This window comes from Benincasa hispida, chromosome 9 (genome assembly GCF_009727055.1).
Source record: "Benincasa hispida cultivar B227 chromosome 9, ASM972705v1, whole genome shotgun sequence".
NCBI classification, from domain to species: Eukaryota; Viridiplantae; Streptophyta; class Magnoliopsida; order Cucurbitales; family Cucurbitaceae; genus Benincasa; species Benincasa hispida.
In genome coordinates this window covers 74,846,278-74,863,854 of record NC_052357.1, presented here as the reverse complement: position 1 = coordinate 74,863,854, position 17,577 = coordinate 74,846,278, and positions in this window count along the sequence as shown.

The window sequence follows — 17,577 nt, the reverse complement described above, 5'->3', positions numbered from 1 at the left end:
ATACTTGATAAAGATGCAGATCATTGTAAGAAATGAGAAGAAATAAGCTTAATTTTTAAAAACCAAAAACAAAAAATGAAATAGTTACCAAATAGGCCTAAAAGCTATTTTTTTAATTTTCAAATTTTGACTTAGTTTTTTAAATCATTGGCAAAAAATAGATACTTGGGAAGAAATTTGGAGGTGTAAGTAATATCTATAAACTTAATCTTTAAAAAAAAAAATCAAAGGATTATCAAACGAGATCTCAACATCACAAGCTTATAAACAAAAAGTTCTAGTGCACAATAATGTTTACTTCTTACTAGCCACCCAATCATACTTTTTACAAACAATGTTGAAAACAAAAGGAAAAAGACTTATTTTTTTTCGTTTGGTTTTCAAAAGAGTTCCAAAGTGGACCCAAAATATTATTCTAAGCCTAGACACATACATTTAAGTTGGTAGAATTAGAAACACACATGATACTAGTTCCATCACTCATTCTTATGCCTTTAATATCACATTTTACATACAATAATTAGGCATAGTAGTAGTATAAGGCAAAACAGGCATTGAGAAATAAGCATCAACAGAAATCACTTCAATCTTCTTCATTCTCTCATCTTCATAGGCATCACAGCAACATTCATTGTAAAAGGCTTTAGCCTTCCTTAATATATGGCTGATTGTTGAAGTAAAATACCACAAATTCAAGTGAAGTACTTCTCTTGCATTATTCCCAAACTGACCTTTCTTTCTTCTTCTACTCCTTCTTCTTCTTCTTCTTCTTCCCTTGCCATCTCCAAGCTTCTCACTGTCACTCACTTCCTTGTATGCACAATGGCCATTGCTTTCTCTCTTTAAACTCTCTCTCTTCAGGCTCTTTTTTCCTTTCTTCTCAAGCCCTCCAAGCCCTAGAAGTTGGGTGGAAATAGACATTAATAGATGAATGGAAGACAAGGCTTAGAGAAGAAGTCTGCTAAGAAGGTGAAGTCATTTGAGTGCTTTTATAGCAAAGCTTTGGGGATTGAAGGAGCTTTCTTTTACATTTTGATGGGCCTCTATGGTAGTACATGAACATGTGAAAATTGGACCATAGTTAGCTGTCTCCTTGTGCTGTCTTTCTCAATCATCAAGCTTGGTGAAAACAATTTTCTCTAGGTAATTTCTCATCACAAGTTTAATGTCCTTTGCCTTTGGTCATCTTATTCAAGGGCTTTCATTGTGATTAGTGGGTTTTTTTGTCCTTATCTTTTTAAATGATAATGACCCTAAATCATATGGGTCTAGTTGATAAGTTCAATAATGAATGTGATAAGTAGAATTCTGTCACAATTAGTGTAAGTGAAAGTTCATATAAGAATCTTTCTTTTGACATATGCTATATACACACTTTTTTTAGTTTATATTGTTAGGGATTCCAACCTCTTCTCCCTTGATTGAGAATATATTTTAAATCGGTTGGACTATGCTCGAGTTGGTAGATACATATTGTGTTATACACTTGATGACATATGCAATATATAATTTTTGGTTGAAAAGCACTTTTGGTCTCTAAATTTTGATGAAAGTAACAATTTAGATTCTAAATTTTGATTTGTAGAGATTTAGTTTCTCTATTTTCAATTTTGTAATAATTTAGTACTTCAACTTTAATATGTAACAATTTAGTTCTTGTACTTTCAAATGTTTAATAAATTTAGTCTCTAATGTTAAAAAAAAAATTGAAATTTGATGTCAAATTTTATTATTTTATGACGTAGACTTTGTATTTTATAAAAATATCGAGTCTCAAATTAGTATATCGGTTTATTTATGCAAAAATTTTATTAAATCTTAACATTAATTTCCATGTTATGGACTGTTACAAATTTTAAACTATAGGGACTAAATTGTTATAAAATTGAAAGTACAAACTAAAGCCATAAACTAAGGCCTCGTTGGGTAATAATTTGGTTTTTCGTTTTTGTTTCTTAAAATCAAGCATCTTTCATCTACATTTCTTACAATGATTTACATATTTCTTTAAATCATTGGTGAAAGTAGATAACAAATAAAGAAATTTAGATGTTACTTCTACGAAAAATCAAAGCAAAATGATTATCAAATGGGGTCTAAATCGTTACAAATCAAAGTTCATGGGCTAAATTGTTACTTCTAACAAAGTTTAGAGATTAAAAATAGTTTTTATTTTTTTAAAAAAAAAATTGTAGTTTGATTGCAACAAGATTGTTCTAGAACATATGTAATTTAAAGAATTAAAAAAAATAAATAAATAAATGAAAAGAGGATTTCAGGGACCCAAAAAAAAAAACATTGCCAGGTAGGTGCCAGCTAATAGTTGAAAGACGAAAGGATCTTCATCCCCCAAAATTGGTCATAACATTACTTCATTTCAGTGCCCTTATGATTGGTTTTCTTCATTTCCATGTCAGATTTGTCACTGCTTTTTGCTTCATTCTTCAGGCAATTTTCTCACTCTTTTTACCTTTTCTTTTCTTTTTTTCTTTTTTTTTTCCTTCAGGCTATATTATTAAAAATAATAATAATAAAAAATATACTCCTGACTTTCATAAATGCTTCAAAACTACCGTTGAACTTAGAAGTAAAAAATACTTTAGAATGTTATACATGACCGAGACTTAAAATGGTATGGTAATGTCTTAAATTTATGTGGTAGTCCAAATGTTTTATTCCAGATTACTGTCATACTATGTTTGGTCTCAATTTTCGTTTGAAATTTGTCCACTAATGGTATTTTAGAACGTTTATGAAAGTTTAAGGAATAAAATATTGCAACTTTTGAAAGTTTAGAGATATTATTAAAATCAAGAGCAAAGTTCAAGGTATTAAAAGTAAAGTTTTTTTTTTTTTTTTAATCTATTATTGTTGCTTTTTTTTCGTTAGGCTATGAGGATATGTGATTGTTGTTTATGTCTATGAATTCCTTACACCCAAATATTGTAGTAACAGATGGATTGAGAATAGTCAATGTGCACGTAAGTTGGACCTGACATTCACAGATAAATAAATATATTAAAAAATGTAGTTAATGGATATGATTGAGTTTGATTCTCTATTTACGATCAAATTAATGATCGTTAACAAAAGCTTTTATCAAATGGTAAGTCGAATATATTGATTTGAGATGATAATCAATTTCTTATCCATTCCATTATTATTAGCATGAGCATAGTTCAATATTCGTTGTTATATATATTTTTTTTACTCAAATTGAAGGGATCGTCATATTGAAAAATAGACTATAATTTCAAATAAAGTTGCTTGAAATTACACGTTAGTATATTTGAAGGAATGGGGGCACTCCTATTTAAGAGGTCGGTTTACATCGTACAAGGTAATGTGGTCTATGAGACTCTAATAGCTTTCAATATTCCATTTTAAGAATGTTACGTTTCTTAGAGGGAATTTCAATATACGGATTATTTTTTCAATCATACACGTTTATTTAATTCACTAACTTTTTGTTGGTTTTATATATATATATATATATACCCTAAAATATTTGTAAATGATATCAAAATATTATGGTATATTTATGATAAACTATGATAGACTACCATGATATAGATAGATACAAATAATATTTTATCACGGTCTATCGTAGATAGATAATGAAATTTTGTTATATTTATAAATATTTTTGTTCATTTTTCTATATTTGAAAACAACTTTATATATAAACTCTCTAGTTAGTTTCAGTTATGAGGGAAGACCTTGAAATTTTTCTTTTTTTGTCTTTGAACTTTGACGTTCGTATAAAAAAAATACATTTAAAGAGCTTTTTTTTATATACAATTTAGAAAATATGAAAAAATTGATGTGACAACTAATGCGTAAAAATAAAAGATGTGTGATGCCATTCATATTACATGATCATCCAACTACATTGGCTTTATAAGTGATGTGTAAAAAATTGATTAGGTAAATTATTCGCACGTGCATGCGTACATATATATCCTTAATAATACGTTTGAACCATCTACTATTATTGATAAATGATATCGACTCATCTAATATGTAGTTATAAATATAAAGTTTCTTTTACAAATAGATGAGGAAAAACTATTGTGAAATTATACCTAAAAATAACTTATTGAGAAGTTTTAAACCACAACCAAACTATGTATAGTTTACTTGGTTGTCTAATTACAAATTGTCATATCAAAAAATATTTATTTTTTTTCTTAAATATTTTTTTTTATTTTTTTTCAAAAAAAAGGGACTAATTTTTTTCGTTTTATAATAATTATTATTTATTAGCCTAAAGTTTGAATCGACATTTAAAAAAAATGATTTTGTGTTGTGAAAATGAAACCAAGTGGCTATTGATTTTCCCACTTCTCTCCATCAAATAAATTTTCCTTTCAATTGTATTCTTACTTTCTTTTTTTTTTTTTTTTAATTTTAGAATTCCGTCTCTCTAACAGCATTCTATATTTTTTTTAAATAATAATAAGAACTTCCATTAATCGTACAAATAAAAAATTAAATAAAATTGATTGCATTTCTTAAATAGACGCATTCCATAAAGAAACAAAAAAAAAAAAAAAAAAAAAAAAAAAAAAAAAAAATCTTGTTTTCCTCAATTTTTTTTCAGAAGGTAGCTTCTTTTTTTTTTATTTTTTAAAGTGCAATATTGATCTAATTAATTCATTAAACTTCAAAGATAATTAAGTCAATATATATATATATATATATTAAGAATATGGAAAAATACATCCTCAGATATTGAGTTAATTTTCATTTAATCTCTATATTTCAAAATGTTACATTTTTAATTCTTCAATTTAATTTTTATTTTGTTTCTAGATATCAATATTGTACATTTTTACCTTCCAATTTTTTCTAATATGACTTTTGATCTTTGCCTTAGATTTTCTAATTAATTCAATTGTAATGAAAAATGATAAAAACAAATATAATTATAATTATTTTTAACAAAAATTCGATTGTTGAAAATATTGTGTCAAAGCAACTTCTCCTGTTTGATCAAGATTTCCTCATAATGATTAATAGACAATAACATTAAGCATTAAAAGTGATTTTTTTTTTATAAAAAAAATGAAGAAGAAGAAGTAAAAGTGTAAATTTTGAAATTTAAAATCAAACATAAATGAATTATGACAATAATGTAACGTTTTGAAACATAAAAGATGAAAATAATTTGATCCAAAAAGATAATTTTTTTTTCCCCACATAGTATATATACAAAATTAATTTAAATGAGTTTTAAAAAAATGAATATCGAAAATGATATGAATGAGAGGTTAATAAAGTTTGGAAGATATTTTAAAAAAAAAAAAATATCGAAGGTTATGAAGTAATAAAGTGGGAATAATTGAAGTGGGACCCACGCAAGTCATATTGTGACAAAAAAGACATGAGGTCGAAGCCCAAAAGTTGGTCAATGGTTACATCAAAAAGGGCCCACTCATCATTACTTTTCTTTTTATTATTTTTACTCGTGTAATTGTATAGTCAAATAATAATAATAATAATAATAATAATAATCTTTTCGATCTCTTTTTTTTTTTTTTTATCTAGTTTTTATTTAGTTTTTATGTTTCAAAATATTACGCATTTAGATGTTAAATTTTAAGTTTGGTTTTAATTTAATCCCTAACTTCTAAAATGTTACAATTTTTGCCCTTGAGATTTGAGTTTTGTTTTAATTTGATCTCTATATTTCAATATTTTACAACTTTAACGTCGGTTTTTTCCATTAAAAACTCACTTTCATTCATTGATGTCAATATCTGTTGATTCATTTAAAATAATTATAAAGTGAACTTTTAAATTTAAGGGGAAAATACCTTTTTGGTCTTGTTTTGCGTCTAGTTTATATTTAGCCCTTAGATTTCAAAATATTACACATTTAGCTCTTAGACTTTGAGTTTGGTTTCAATTTAGTCTTTAGGTTTCAGAATGTTACAATTTAACCCTTGACATTTGAGTTTGTTTCAATTTAAAACCTATGCTTCTAGATTTACATTTTTAACTTCGATTTTTCATTTAATACTCATTTTCCGTCTTTATTATTAATGTATGTTAATAAATTTAAAAGAATATAACTAATAAGTTTTGTTATATTTATCACTTTTAAAAGTTAAATTCAAATTTTTTGCTTCATAATTATTTTTAATTAATTAAAAGACATTGATGTCAATGACTGAAAATGAGTACTTGATGAAAAATTAATGTTAAAAATGTAAAATCTTGAAACATAAGGACCAAATTGAAATAAAACTAAATTCTCAGTGGTAAAATTGTAACATTTTGAAACCTAGAGACTAAATTGAAACGAAACTCAAAACTTAATAACTAAATATGTAACATTTTGAAATTTATAGACTAAATAGAAACTAAACCCAAAATCTATAAACCAAGAGATAATTTTTCCTAAATTTAATTTTAAAGATAATGAAAAATAGTGAAACATAATTGTAAACTTTGAACTCTAAGTTTCCTATATAAGCATGTTTAGCCAAAGGAATGTTATATTAATTATTTGATAAGTGGAGATCCATGGTTACTTACAGGGGTTATGAAGGAAGGGAAGGAAAAATAAATTAATTGAAGGAGCTCACTAATTGGAATTGGCAGGAAACACTAAGTACGGGATGAGGTGGCGGCTTGACCATTGAACACGGGAGGCAACAGGAAGAATAAATGGAAGCGGAAATTCAGAAGCTTGGTTTGGCAACTGACTTGAGCAAATTAAGTGAGATCAATGCAATTTGAAAGTTGGGAGAATCTAGTTTTCGAGGTTATTTTTCCGGAGAAAGATCCCAAAAGGAGAAGAACAAAAAGTGAAGAATTTGCAAAATGGGCAGATTCTCGGATTAATCAAGACCTAGGGTGAAGATTGAAAGCTCCAGGCCAAACTACAAGGAATTTTCGGTTGATATTTTAAGGTAAGAAATTGACTCAATTATAAACAAGTTTGTAGAATGAAGTTTCTTAAAAAGAGTCCTGGATTTTGAGTTATGAATTTTTGAAGTTAAAATAGGAAATTTGTGCATAAACCAGTAGCTGCTTAGGAAGATTAAGCAAACAGCTCACTATAGAGAGCGAGAGAGAGCAAGAGCAAGAGGTGGATCTCGATAAGGACAGGAATCTCGCTGGTTTTGCACTTAATCTCGCAAGAAAGTGCCAAATCTCACTGGGAATGGTAAATCTCGCTCATGAGGATGATCTCACTCATAAGGATGATCTCGCTCATGAGGGTGATCTCGCTCGTGATGATCATCTCCTAGTAATGCTGATTTTGTTGATAAAAGTGTCATTAGTAAACGAACCCTCTAAGGCATTTTGCTGAGAATTCTAAGGAATCTAACCGGGAATTATGTCCTTTCAGGCCAAGAAGAGCTATGAGAGGCATATAAACCGTTAAGAGCCCCGAAAAGCTGTGAGTGACTAAAATGAACTTAATGCTTTCAATACTTATGCATAAAAGACCATGTAAGTTACAGTGATGTTGGTGATGAATTTATACTTCCTCAAGCAACAAATGTTTAATGAATAGCATAGCGTATCTTCTCCAACTTGTATATGTTTTAACGCATGCCAAGGTATGTTGTGAATTCATTACAAAAGTTAAGTTCCTATGTTGAAGCTGCGTTCTGGAGGAAGGCTATGATGAATGAGTCTTTATGTAAATGGCATGTAAATGAAACTTAATTTGATGCTAGAAAATAACCTGGTACTAAAGGACACGGATAAGGTATATGGATAATAGTACCTAAGGTGTTGACGGTACTTAGAAGACTCCACGTTCACGTAGGTAGTTCTGAATGAGAGGCCAAAGTATGGGTTTCCTAGGCCATATACCAGCAAAGGAAGGCCGAAGTATGGATCTCTTGGCCGGTAACAGACGTTGGGAGCTAGAGCAATGTATGCTCGTTCTCAACTTGGGAATAATGATGTTTAATGATGTTTAAGAGTAGTTATCAATGTTTATATTAGAGGAAGTTGCTTGAGATGCCCATTGGTATATTACATGTTTATAGTGATGTAATGCATGGTGTAATATGATTCTATAGTTCAACTCACTAGGCTACTAGCTCACAGATTTTCTATGTTTTCCTTTTCCAGGTAGCAGTCAAATTCCTCAAGGTTGATCCTGCTGCTGCTTGCCACTGAAAGGCCCGGCTTGTCAAGAAGAACTTAGGTTGATGGTCTGCCTATGTACACATGTTTTGAGAGGGACTAGGGCTTTGTTAGTGATGTTTGGGCCCCAACTGTAAATATTTTACCTGTAGATGTTTTGTCAATGACTTTTTGCATGTGATTATATAAACTTATGTAGAACCTTATGAAGGCATGTTGTATGCGTAGATTAATAATGTTTAACAGGTTGGTGTTTAGGTTAGAAGGCTTAGGTGGTAAGTGTTAGCAGTAAGGCTGGTAACTGCTACCGTCAAATCTCTTTCCAGATTAAGAGGGTAATCTGGGAACGGGGTGTGACAAGTTGGTATCAGAGCATAATGTTTTGGGAATAAGAGGGAAAGTTTATGCATAAGTCTAAGTCCCTAAAGTGTAAGTCCCTAACATGTGTACATTGTAATAGGTGGAATGCCAAGGCAAAGTGGCAAACAGAGTAGGTAGATAGGAGGCAGCAATACTGACCTTACCAATAGAGGCTCAGAGATTAGAAAGAACCCACCGAGTGGAAAGAGGAAGGTGAACAATCCAGTGGGCCAAAAAGTGACGTCTGAAGGAGAGTCTAGTATTCCCCAGGCAAGGGCAGATTCCCAGCTAGAAGATATAGTTTTTGACAGGATAATGTAGAGGTTAGCAGCCAATGTGGACTCAATACGAGCCGACCCAGAGAAGAAATATGGCATTGAGAGGTTTAAAGCCCTAGGGGCTGTGACATTTGAAGGTACAGCAGACCCAGCTAAAGCCGAGTTATGGCTGGATGTAGTTGAAAAATGTTTCAATGTTATGAGCTATCCAGAGGACAGGAAGGTAGGATTAACAACCTTTCTACTATAGAAAGGAACGGAGAAATGGTGGAAGGTGATATCCACCAGACGAGCTAGTACAACTGCGATGTTATGGCCTGAGTTGAGAAAGGCCTTTGAAGACAAGTATTACCCCAGCTCGTTCCGATATGCGAAAAAGGATGAGTTCCTCATACTGACATAGGGAACGATGTCAGTGGCAGAATATGAACAGAAATTTACAAAGTTATCATAGTATGCTCTACCGATTATTGCTGAGGAAAGATATAGATGCAGGAAGTTTGAACAAGGTTTGAGGAAAGAGATCAGAACTCCGGTGACATCTACGGCTAATTGGCTAGACTTGAACCAGTTAGTAGAAACGGCGACACGAGTCGAACGGAGTTTGGCAGATGATGAGCAGTTGCAAAGGGGCAGTGAGGCTGTAGTAGGACCAAGAGATAGGGGATCCTGACCTCCAGTTGCAATTTAGACTAGTGGAAGCCAATTCAGGGGTACGAGTTGACAGGGATCCAAGAAGAGGAAATCGAGACCCTTGGCCAGTGCAGTCAACCGACCAGAAATGCCACGAGCTGGTGAGTCGATAGCCAGCACAGACAGGAAACCGATGTGCCCTAGTTGTGGCAAGAGGCATTTTGGAGTATGTTATGATGGCAGAGAGGTATGTTTCCAATGCGGACAAATAGGGCATTTCAAAAGAGACTGTCCCCGGGTGAACAGAGAAGCCCCAACAGCACAGCAGACAAACTCCCAAATAGTTAACCAACCAAAAGGCGCTGGAAATCGAGGCGAAGGGTCAAGTGATGCCAAGCAGAAGGGTGTCGTAGGTCGACCCCAGTAACAGGGGCGAGTGTATGTTGTGGCACACTAAGAGGCAGCGGAGTCTCCAGATGTTGTGACCGGTAATGTCATATTATGTAGACAATCTGCTCATGTTTTATTTGACCCTGGTGCCACACATTCATTTATATCCAGCATGTTTGTATCTAGTATTGATAGATTGTTTGAGCCTATGCCTGAAGAGCTATATATCTCTACCCCTATGGGAGATGTGATAATAGTAGAGGAATGTTATAAGCATTGTGAAATGTCGATCAATGGTCAAGACTTTTATGTTGATTTACTTCCCCTGGATTTGTTAGAGTTTTATGCTATCCTAGGGATGGATTTCCTAAGTAAATATCGTGCTTTAGTGGACTGCTACAAGAAAGAAGTAATGCTCAGAAAATCAAGTGGCCAGGACGCAGTTCTGGTAGGAAGCAAAAGATTAATTGCAGGAAGTCTAATATCAGCAGTGAAAGTTAGAAAGCTGTTGAGTAAGGGATGTAAGGCCTATCTAGCTCACGTAGTGATTGCTCAAAGGAAAGAGCTGAACCCCAAAGACGTCCCCGTGGTAAATGAGTTTCGAGATGTATTTCTTGAGGAATTATCGAGATTGCCACCCGATAGAGAACTGGAGTTCACTATTGACTTAATTCCAAGAAAAACTCCCATATTGCAGGCACCATACAGAATGGTGCCAACTAAGTTAAAAGAATTAAAGGTTCAGCTGCAAGAGTTAATTGACAAGGAATACATTCGACCTAGTGTATCACCTTGGGGAGCTCTAGTGTTATTTGTAAGGAAGAAAGACAGTACACTTAGATTGTGTATCGACTATAGGCAGCTGAATAAGGTAACGATTAAGAATAAATATCCGTTACTACGCATTGATGATTTGTTTGATCAGCTAAGAGGAGCCATAGTGCTTTCAAAGGTAGACCTAAGATCGGGTTATCATCAATTGAACGTGAAGGAAGCTGACATTCCTTAAACCGCATTTAGAACAAGATATGGACATTATGAATTTCTAGTAATGCCATTTGGACTGACAAATGCCCCTGCAGTATTCATGGACCTTATGAACAAGGTATTTCATCCCTACTTGGACCAATTCGTGATAGTATTCATTGATGATATATTGGTATATTCTGGCAGTAGGGAGGATCATATGACCCACCTGAGGATAGTATTGCAGGCGATAGGCAATTGTATGCTAAGTTCAGCAAGTGTGATTTTTGGTTAGATCGGGTTGTATTACTCGAGCATGTTGTTTCAACAGATGGTATTAGTGTAGATTCCCAGAAGACGGAAGCAATAGTTAATTGGGAACGACCTGAAACAGAGGCTAGTATCAACGCCAGTGCTTACCTTGCCTATTTTAGGTAAGAAATTTGAGATTTATTGTGACACATTCCGACAAGGATTAGGATGTGTGCTGATGCAGGATAGGAAAGTGATTGCATATGCATCTCGTCAACTTAAGAAGCACTAGAGCATTTATCCTACGCATGATCTAGAGCTGATAGCAGTTGTTTTGGCTCTGAAGTTGTGGAGACATTATTTATTTAGAGAGCGTTGCAGAATACTCACAGATCACAAGAGCTTAAAATATATTTTTGATCAAAAAGAGTTAAATCTGAGATAAAGAAAATGGATTGAGCTAATCAAAGATTATGATTGTTCCATCGAATACCACCCTGGTAAGGCTAATGTTGTAGCGGATGCGCTATGTAGAAAATCCTCGGGATCCAGGGCCATTATTGGCTCAATGAGAGGAATGCTATTGCAGGAATTCAGGAATTCTAGAACCGCCTTATCAGTGTGACAGTTAGGAGGATTGATAGCTACATTCCAGGTAAGGCCTACCTTAGTAGAAGACCTTAAGCAGGATTAGTTGAAAGACCCTGATCTTCAGAAGATTACTAATGATAAGTAAGGGAATCAGAGTTGACTTTCAAGTGAGAATGGATAATGTACTAGAAAAGGAGGGAATAATGTGTGTGCCTAATAAGCTACGACTTAAGCAAGCCATTCTGGAAGAAGCATATAGTTCCGCTTATGCTATGCATCCAGGGAGCACCGAGATGTATAGAACTTTGAAGAGATCTTACTGGTGGCCTGGGATGAAGAGAGATAGCAGAATATGTTGATCGATGTTTAGTCTGTCAACAGATGAAACCTGAGAGACAAAGACCACCAGGATTACTAAACCCACTCACAGTGCCTAAGTGGAAGTGGGAGCATGTGACAATGGACTTTCTATTTGGATTGCCTAGAATGCCCTCAGAATACGATGGCATTTGGGTAATAATCGATAGACTAACCAAGACGGCCAAGTTTATACCAGTAAAAGTTACTTTTACACTAGACCGTCTAGCTAAGATTTATGTGGATAGTATAATCAGTCAATATGGAGCCTCAGTGTCGATAGTGTCAGACCGAGACTCGAGATTTACTTCAAAATTCTGGCCTAGTCTACAAAAGGCTATGGGCACTAAACTGCATTTCAGTACGGCTTTTCATCCACAAAATGATGGACAGTCGGAAAGAACTATACTGACACTGGAAGATATGTTAAGAGCTTGCGTGTTATAGTTCAAAGAAAGTTGGGATACGCAATTGTTGTTGATCGAATTTGCATATAACAATAGCTACCATTCTAGTATCGGAATGACTCCCTATGAAGCGTTGTATGGTTGACCTTGTAGGACCCCAATATGCTGGAACGAAGTCAGAGAATGACAGTTATTGGGTCCAGAATTAGTTCAACAAACAACGGAAAATGTGAAGCTTATTAGAGATAATCTTAAGGCGGCTCGGGATAGACAGAAGAGCTATGTTGATAAACGAAGAAAAGAACTAGAATTTGAAGTCGGAGATCGAGTATTTCTTCGATTGTCCCCATGGAAAGGAATTCTCCGATTTAGGAGGAAAAGGAAGTTAAGTCCACGATACATTGGACCATATGAAGTTGCGGAATGGGTTGGTTTAGCAGTATATAGATTGCAGTTACCTATGGAGCTAACTCGTATTCACGACGTATTTCATATGTCAATGTTAAGGAAGTATGTGCCTGATCCTATGCATATACTGGCAACACAACCAATACAACTCAAAGGAGATTTATCTTACGAGGAAGAGGCCATCGAGATTTTAGACAAGAAAGAACAGGTACTAAAAAATAAGATGATTCCTTTGGTGAAGGTACTATGGCGTAATCATGGAACCAAAGAGGAAACCTAGAAACATGAAGAGCTAATGAGAAAGAGATATCTTCAACTTTTCTAATGATATATCAGGTAAATTTCAAGGACGAAATTTCTTTTTAGGGGGAGGTGATTGTAAACCCCAAACTCTAAGTTTCCTATATCAGCATGTTTGGCCAAAGGAATGTTATATTAATTATTTGATAGGTGGAAATCCATGGTTACTTACAGGGGTTATAAAGGAAGGGAAGGAAAAACAAATTAATTGAAGGAGCTCACTAATTGGAATTGGCCGGAAACACTAAGTGCAGGATGAGATGGCGGCTTGACCATTGAACACGAGAGGCGGCAGGAAGAATAAATGGAAGCGAAACTTCAGAAGCTTGGTTTTGGCAAATGACGTGAGAAAATTAAGTGAGATTGATACCATTTGAAAGCTGGGAAAATCTAGTTTTTGAGGTTGTTTTGTCGGAGAAAGATCTCAGAAGGAGAAGAACAAAAAGTAAAGAATTTGCAAAAGGGGCGGATTCTCGGATTAATCAGGGCTCGGGGTAAAGATTGGAAGCTCCAGGCCAAACTACAAGAAATTTTCGGCTGATATTTTAAGGTAAACTCAATTCTAAACAAGTTTTTAGAAGAAAGTTTCTAAAAAAGAGTCATGGATTTTGAGTTATGAATTTTTGACATTAAAACAGGAAATTTGTGCGTAAACAAGCAGCTGCTTAGGAAGATTAAGCAGGCAGCTCACTATAGAGAGCGAGAGGTGGATCTCGCTAAGGAGGGGAATCTTGTTGGTTTTGTACTGAATCTCGCTAGAAAGTGTCAAATCTCGCTGGGAATGGTAAATCTCGCTCATGATGATCATCTCGCTAGTAATGCTGATTTTGTTGATAAAAGTGTCATTAGTAAACGAACCCTCTAAGGCATTTTGCTGAGAATTCTAAGGAATCTAACCGGGAATTATGTCCTTTCAGGCCAAGAAGAGCTATGAGAGGCATATAAACCGTTAAGAGCCCCGAAAAGCTGTGAGTGACTAAAATGAACTTAATGCTTTCAATACTTATGCATAAAAGACCATGTAAGTTACAGTGATGTTGGTGATGAATTTATACTTCCTCAAGCAACAAATGTTTAATGAATAGCATAGCGTATCTTCTCCAACTTGTATATGTTTTAACGCATGCCAAGGTATGTTGTGAATTCATTACAAAAGTTAAGTTCCTATGTTAAAGCTGCGTTCTGGAGGAAGGCTATGATGGAATGAGTCTTTATGTAAATGGCATGTAATGAAACTTAATTTGATGCTAGAAAATAACCTGGTACTAAAGAACACGGATAAGGTATATGGATAATAGTACCTAAGGTGTTGACGGTACTTAGAAGACTCCACGTGCACGTAGGTAGTTCTGAATGAGAGGCCAAAGTATGGGTCTCCTAGGCCATATACCAGCAAAGGAAGGCCGAAGTATGGATCTCTTGGCCGGTAACAGACGTTGGGAGCTAGAGCAATGTATGCTCGTTCTCAACTTGGGAATAATGATGTTTAATGATGTTTAAGAGTAGTTATCAATGTTTATATTTAGAGGAAGTTGCTTGAGATGCCCATTGGTATATTTACATGTTTATAGTGATGTAATGCATGGTGTAATATGATTCTATAGTCACTCACTAGGCTACTAGCTCACAGATTTTCTATGTTTTCCTTTTCCAGGTAGCAGTCAAATTCCTCAAGGTTGATCCTGCTGCTGCTTGCCACTGAAAGGCCCGGCTTGTCAAGAAGAACTTAGGTTGATGGTCTGCCTATGTACACATGTTTTGAGAGGGACTAGGGCTTTGTTAGTGATGTTTGGGCCCAACTGTAAATATTTTACCTGTAGATGTTGTGTCATGACTTTTTGCATGTGATTATATAAACTTATGTAGAACCTTATGGAGGCATGTTGTATGCGTAGATTAATAATGTTTAACAGGTTGGTGTTTAGGTTAGAAGGCTTAGGTGGTAAGTGTTAGCAGTAAGGCTGGTAACTGCTACCGTCAAATCTCTTTCCAGATTAAGAGGGTAATCTGAGAAAGGGGTGTGACAATAATTAATTATAATTATATTAATTATTTTAAATTTGTTGACATATAATGACATTAAAGACGAAAAAAAATAGTATTTTAGTGAAAATTCGAGGTTAACAGTATAAATATTGAAACTATGGATCAAATTGAAATCTCAAATATCAATGGTAAAGTTGTAATTGAAGGAACTTTTATTCAAGAATACCTACGAGCGAAAGTGGATCTTTCCAATTCATTGTGACAGAATTACCACGTATACATTCAAACATACTAATATGCATTCATAATGTTAAAAAGACCAAAAGATCCTACCAATTGAAGACTTCTTCTTCACATCGAATCTGAAACACAATCGTCTACCTCGAACAGTCACCACATGAATGGAAGGAAACAGAGATGACAGCACCACTCAAAGTCCTCAGTATTCTTGGAGTGAGAATCCAAAGTGTGGGCTTTGTTCGGATTTGGCAGAGGGAAAGAGAAAAAGAGATCATACACAACGATCAAGCAAGTAGAAGATAAACTCGTCTATCGTATAGACAAGATGCTTGATCGTTTAGGTGAAGTATACGATTGTATAGGAAAAGGTAAGCGGTCGTCTATACGATCGTGTAGAAAAAGGGTAAGCGATCGTCTAAACGATCGTGTAAGAAAAAACTAAGTGATCATCTATACGAACGTTTAGTAAATATTAGGAGTTAAACGATCGCTTAAGAAAAGCTAAATGATCGTTTAGTAAATAGCGTGCGATGGTGTAATCGGTAAGCAATCGCTTAGCAATATCGTATAAGTAAGCGATCGTGCAGGCACTATCGTATAGCACTGATTTTCTAAGCGATGACACACTTTTTAATATAATGTCTGCGCATCTTATGCTTAACACATCGCGAGCTATTTATACATCTCAAAGTGATCTTTCAACACACTCATTCGTTATTAAAACAGAAGAGACGCCTTCCCATTTTCCTTTTAACCGTCCAATGAATGTGATCTCATCATATTCATAACATATAAATTAATATCATATATTAATTATAGTATTTTTCCTCCATTAGATATAAATCATATTTATATCCAATTTCCTCCAAATTAATGTATCTCATACACAAAATTAATTATATCATATATAATTAACTAGTTCGATTATATTATATATAGTCGAACTCCCTCTTGTCAATTTGAACATTTCAAACTGACCAAAAACTTGACTCTCAACTTGTATCCAAGCTACCAAGGGGACCTTATGGACCTAAGGCTCGAAGCTCTAACGGTATGTGAATAGTTTAGTAAACTCTTTAGTCACGATATCCACCATCCGTTAACTGCTAGGCATTCCACTAAAGACCGACAGTTGAACTCTTCTTGCCATAGATATATTTCTATGTCAATTGGATATAACCAATCATCAGTACGATGACCCTTCACAGATGCTCGTAATTATAGTAGGCCAATTTACCGTTTTACCCCTATAATTACATCTTCCTTCTTAAGTACCACTGATCCCTCTAATGAACAATACAACATAGCCCTACTATGTGTGAACACCTCTCGGGTCACGAGAAGGTGTGTGGCGCCACATCGTTCAAACCCCGGGATCAGTCCTTAAGAGCGCAATCTATCTACTTACCCCTGTTTTGAGGAATGAGTGAACTTCATCTTGTGAAGCTGAGTTTCCAGTTCTTAAATCAGACGAATCCCCAAAGTGGTAGGTTTGAGTCGGCGCTCTGGCCACTCACACCCATGCAAATTAAATGACCACCCTCAATGGCAGGAGCTCCCAACTCACTCAGGATTGAGGTCATGTTACCTATAGTCATCCTAGTGAAGTGAAGTCTTAGTCATGAATGAAGTTATATGACAAGACATTAACACTTCAAGGCCAGGTCTTATACAAACTCTTTGTATAGGACACCCCCGCTCGCATGTCCACTACACGAATGATCAGGATCAAACCATCTGTTACAAGTCACAACATTTGTAACAATTCCATAAAACGGGTCGCGTTCGTAGTGTTATCAGGATAAGGTTTCCTTTCTATATCCATGTACTACATACTATTTTGGTTGTCACTTAAGACATGATCCACTTGTATGTCACTACATACGTGCTTATGTTACATAAAGACAACCAGGGATATTAAGTTTATTGGTTTGTGGTAAAATAAAGAACATCTAAATGTGCAAAGTCAATAAGTGAAGTAAATATCATATATATTATACATTACAAGTGTTCTTACAAAGTTGTTTACAAACTATAAGACACGAGACTTTAGGGCACAAACCCCAACAGTAACATTTGTAACATAACTCAAAACTTAGACTAAATATGTAACGTCTTTAAACATGGGGACCAAAAAAGTATTTCTCTCCTCCACTAATAAAATACATTTTTTTGTCCCAAAATTTGAGGTTTAGTTTTCATTTAATCCTTACATTTCATTTTTTTTCTAGAAAATATTTCAAATGTTATTATTTTAGTCTTCAATTTTGAATTTGATTTCAATTTATTCTATA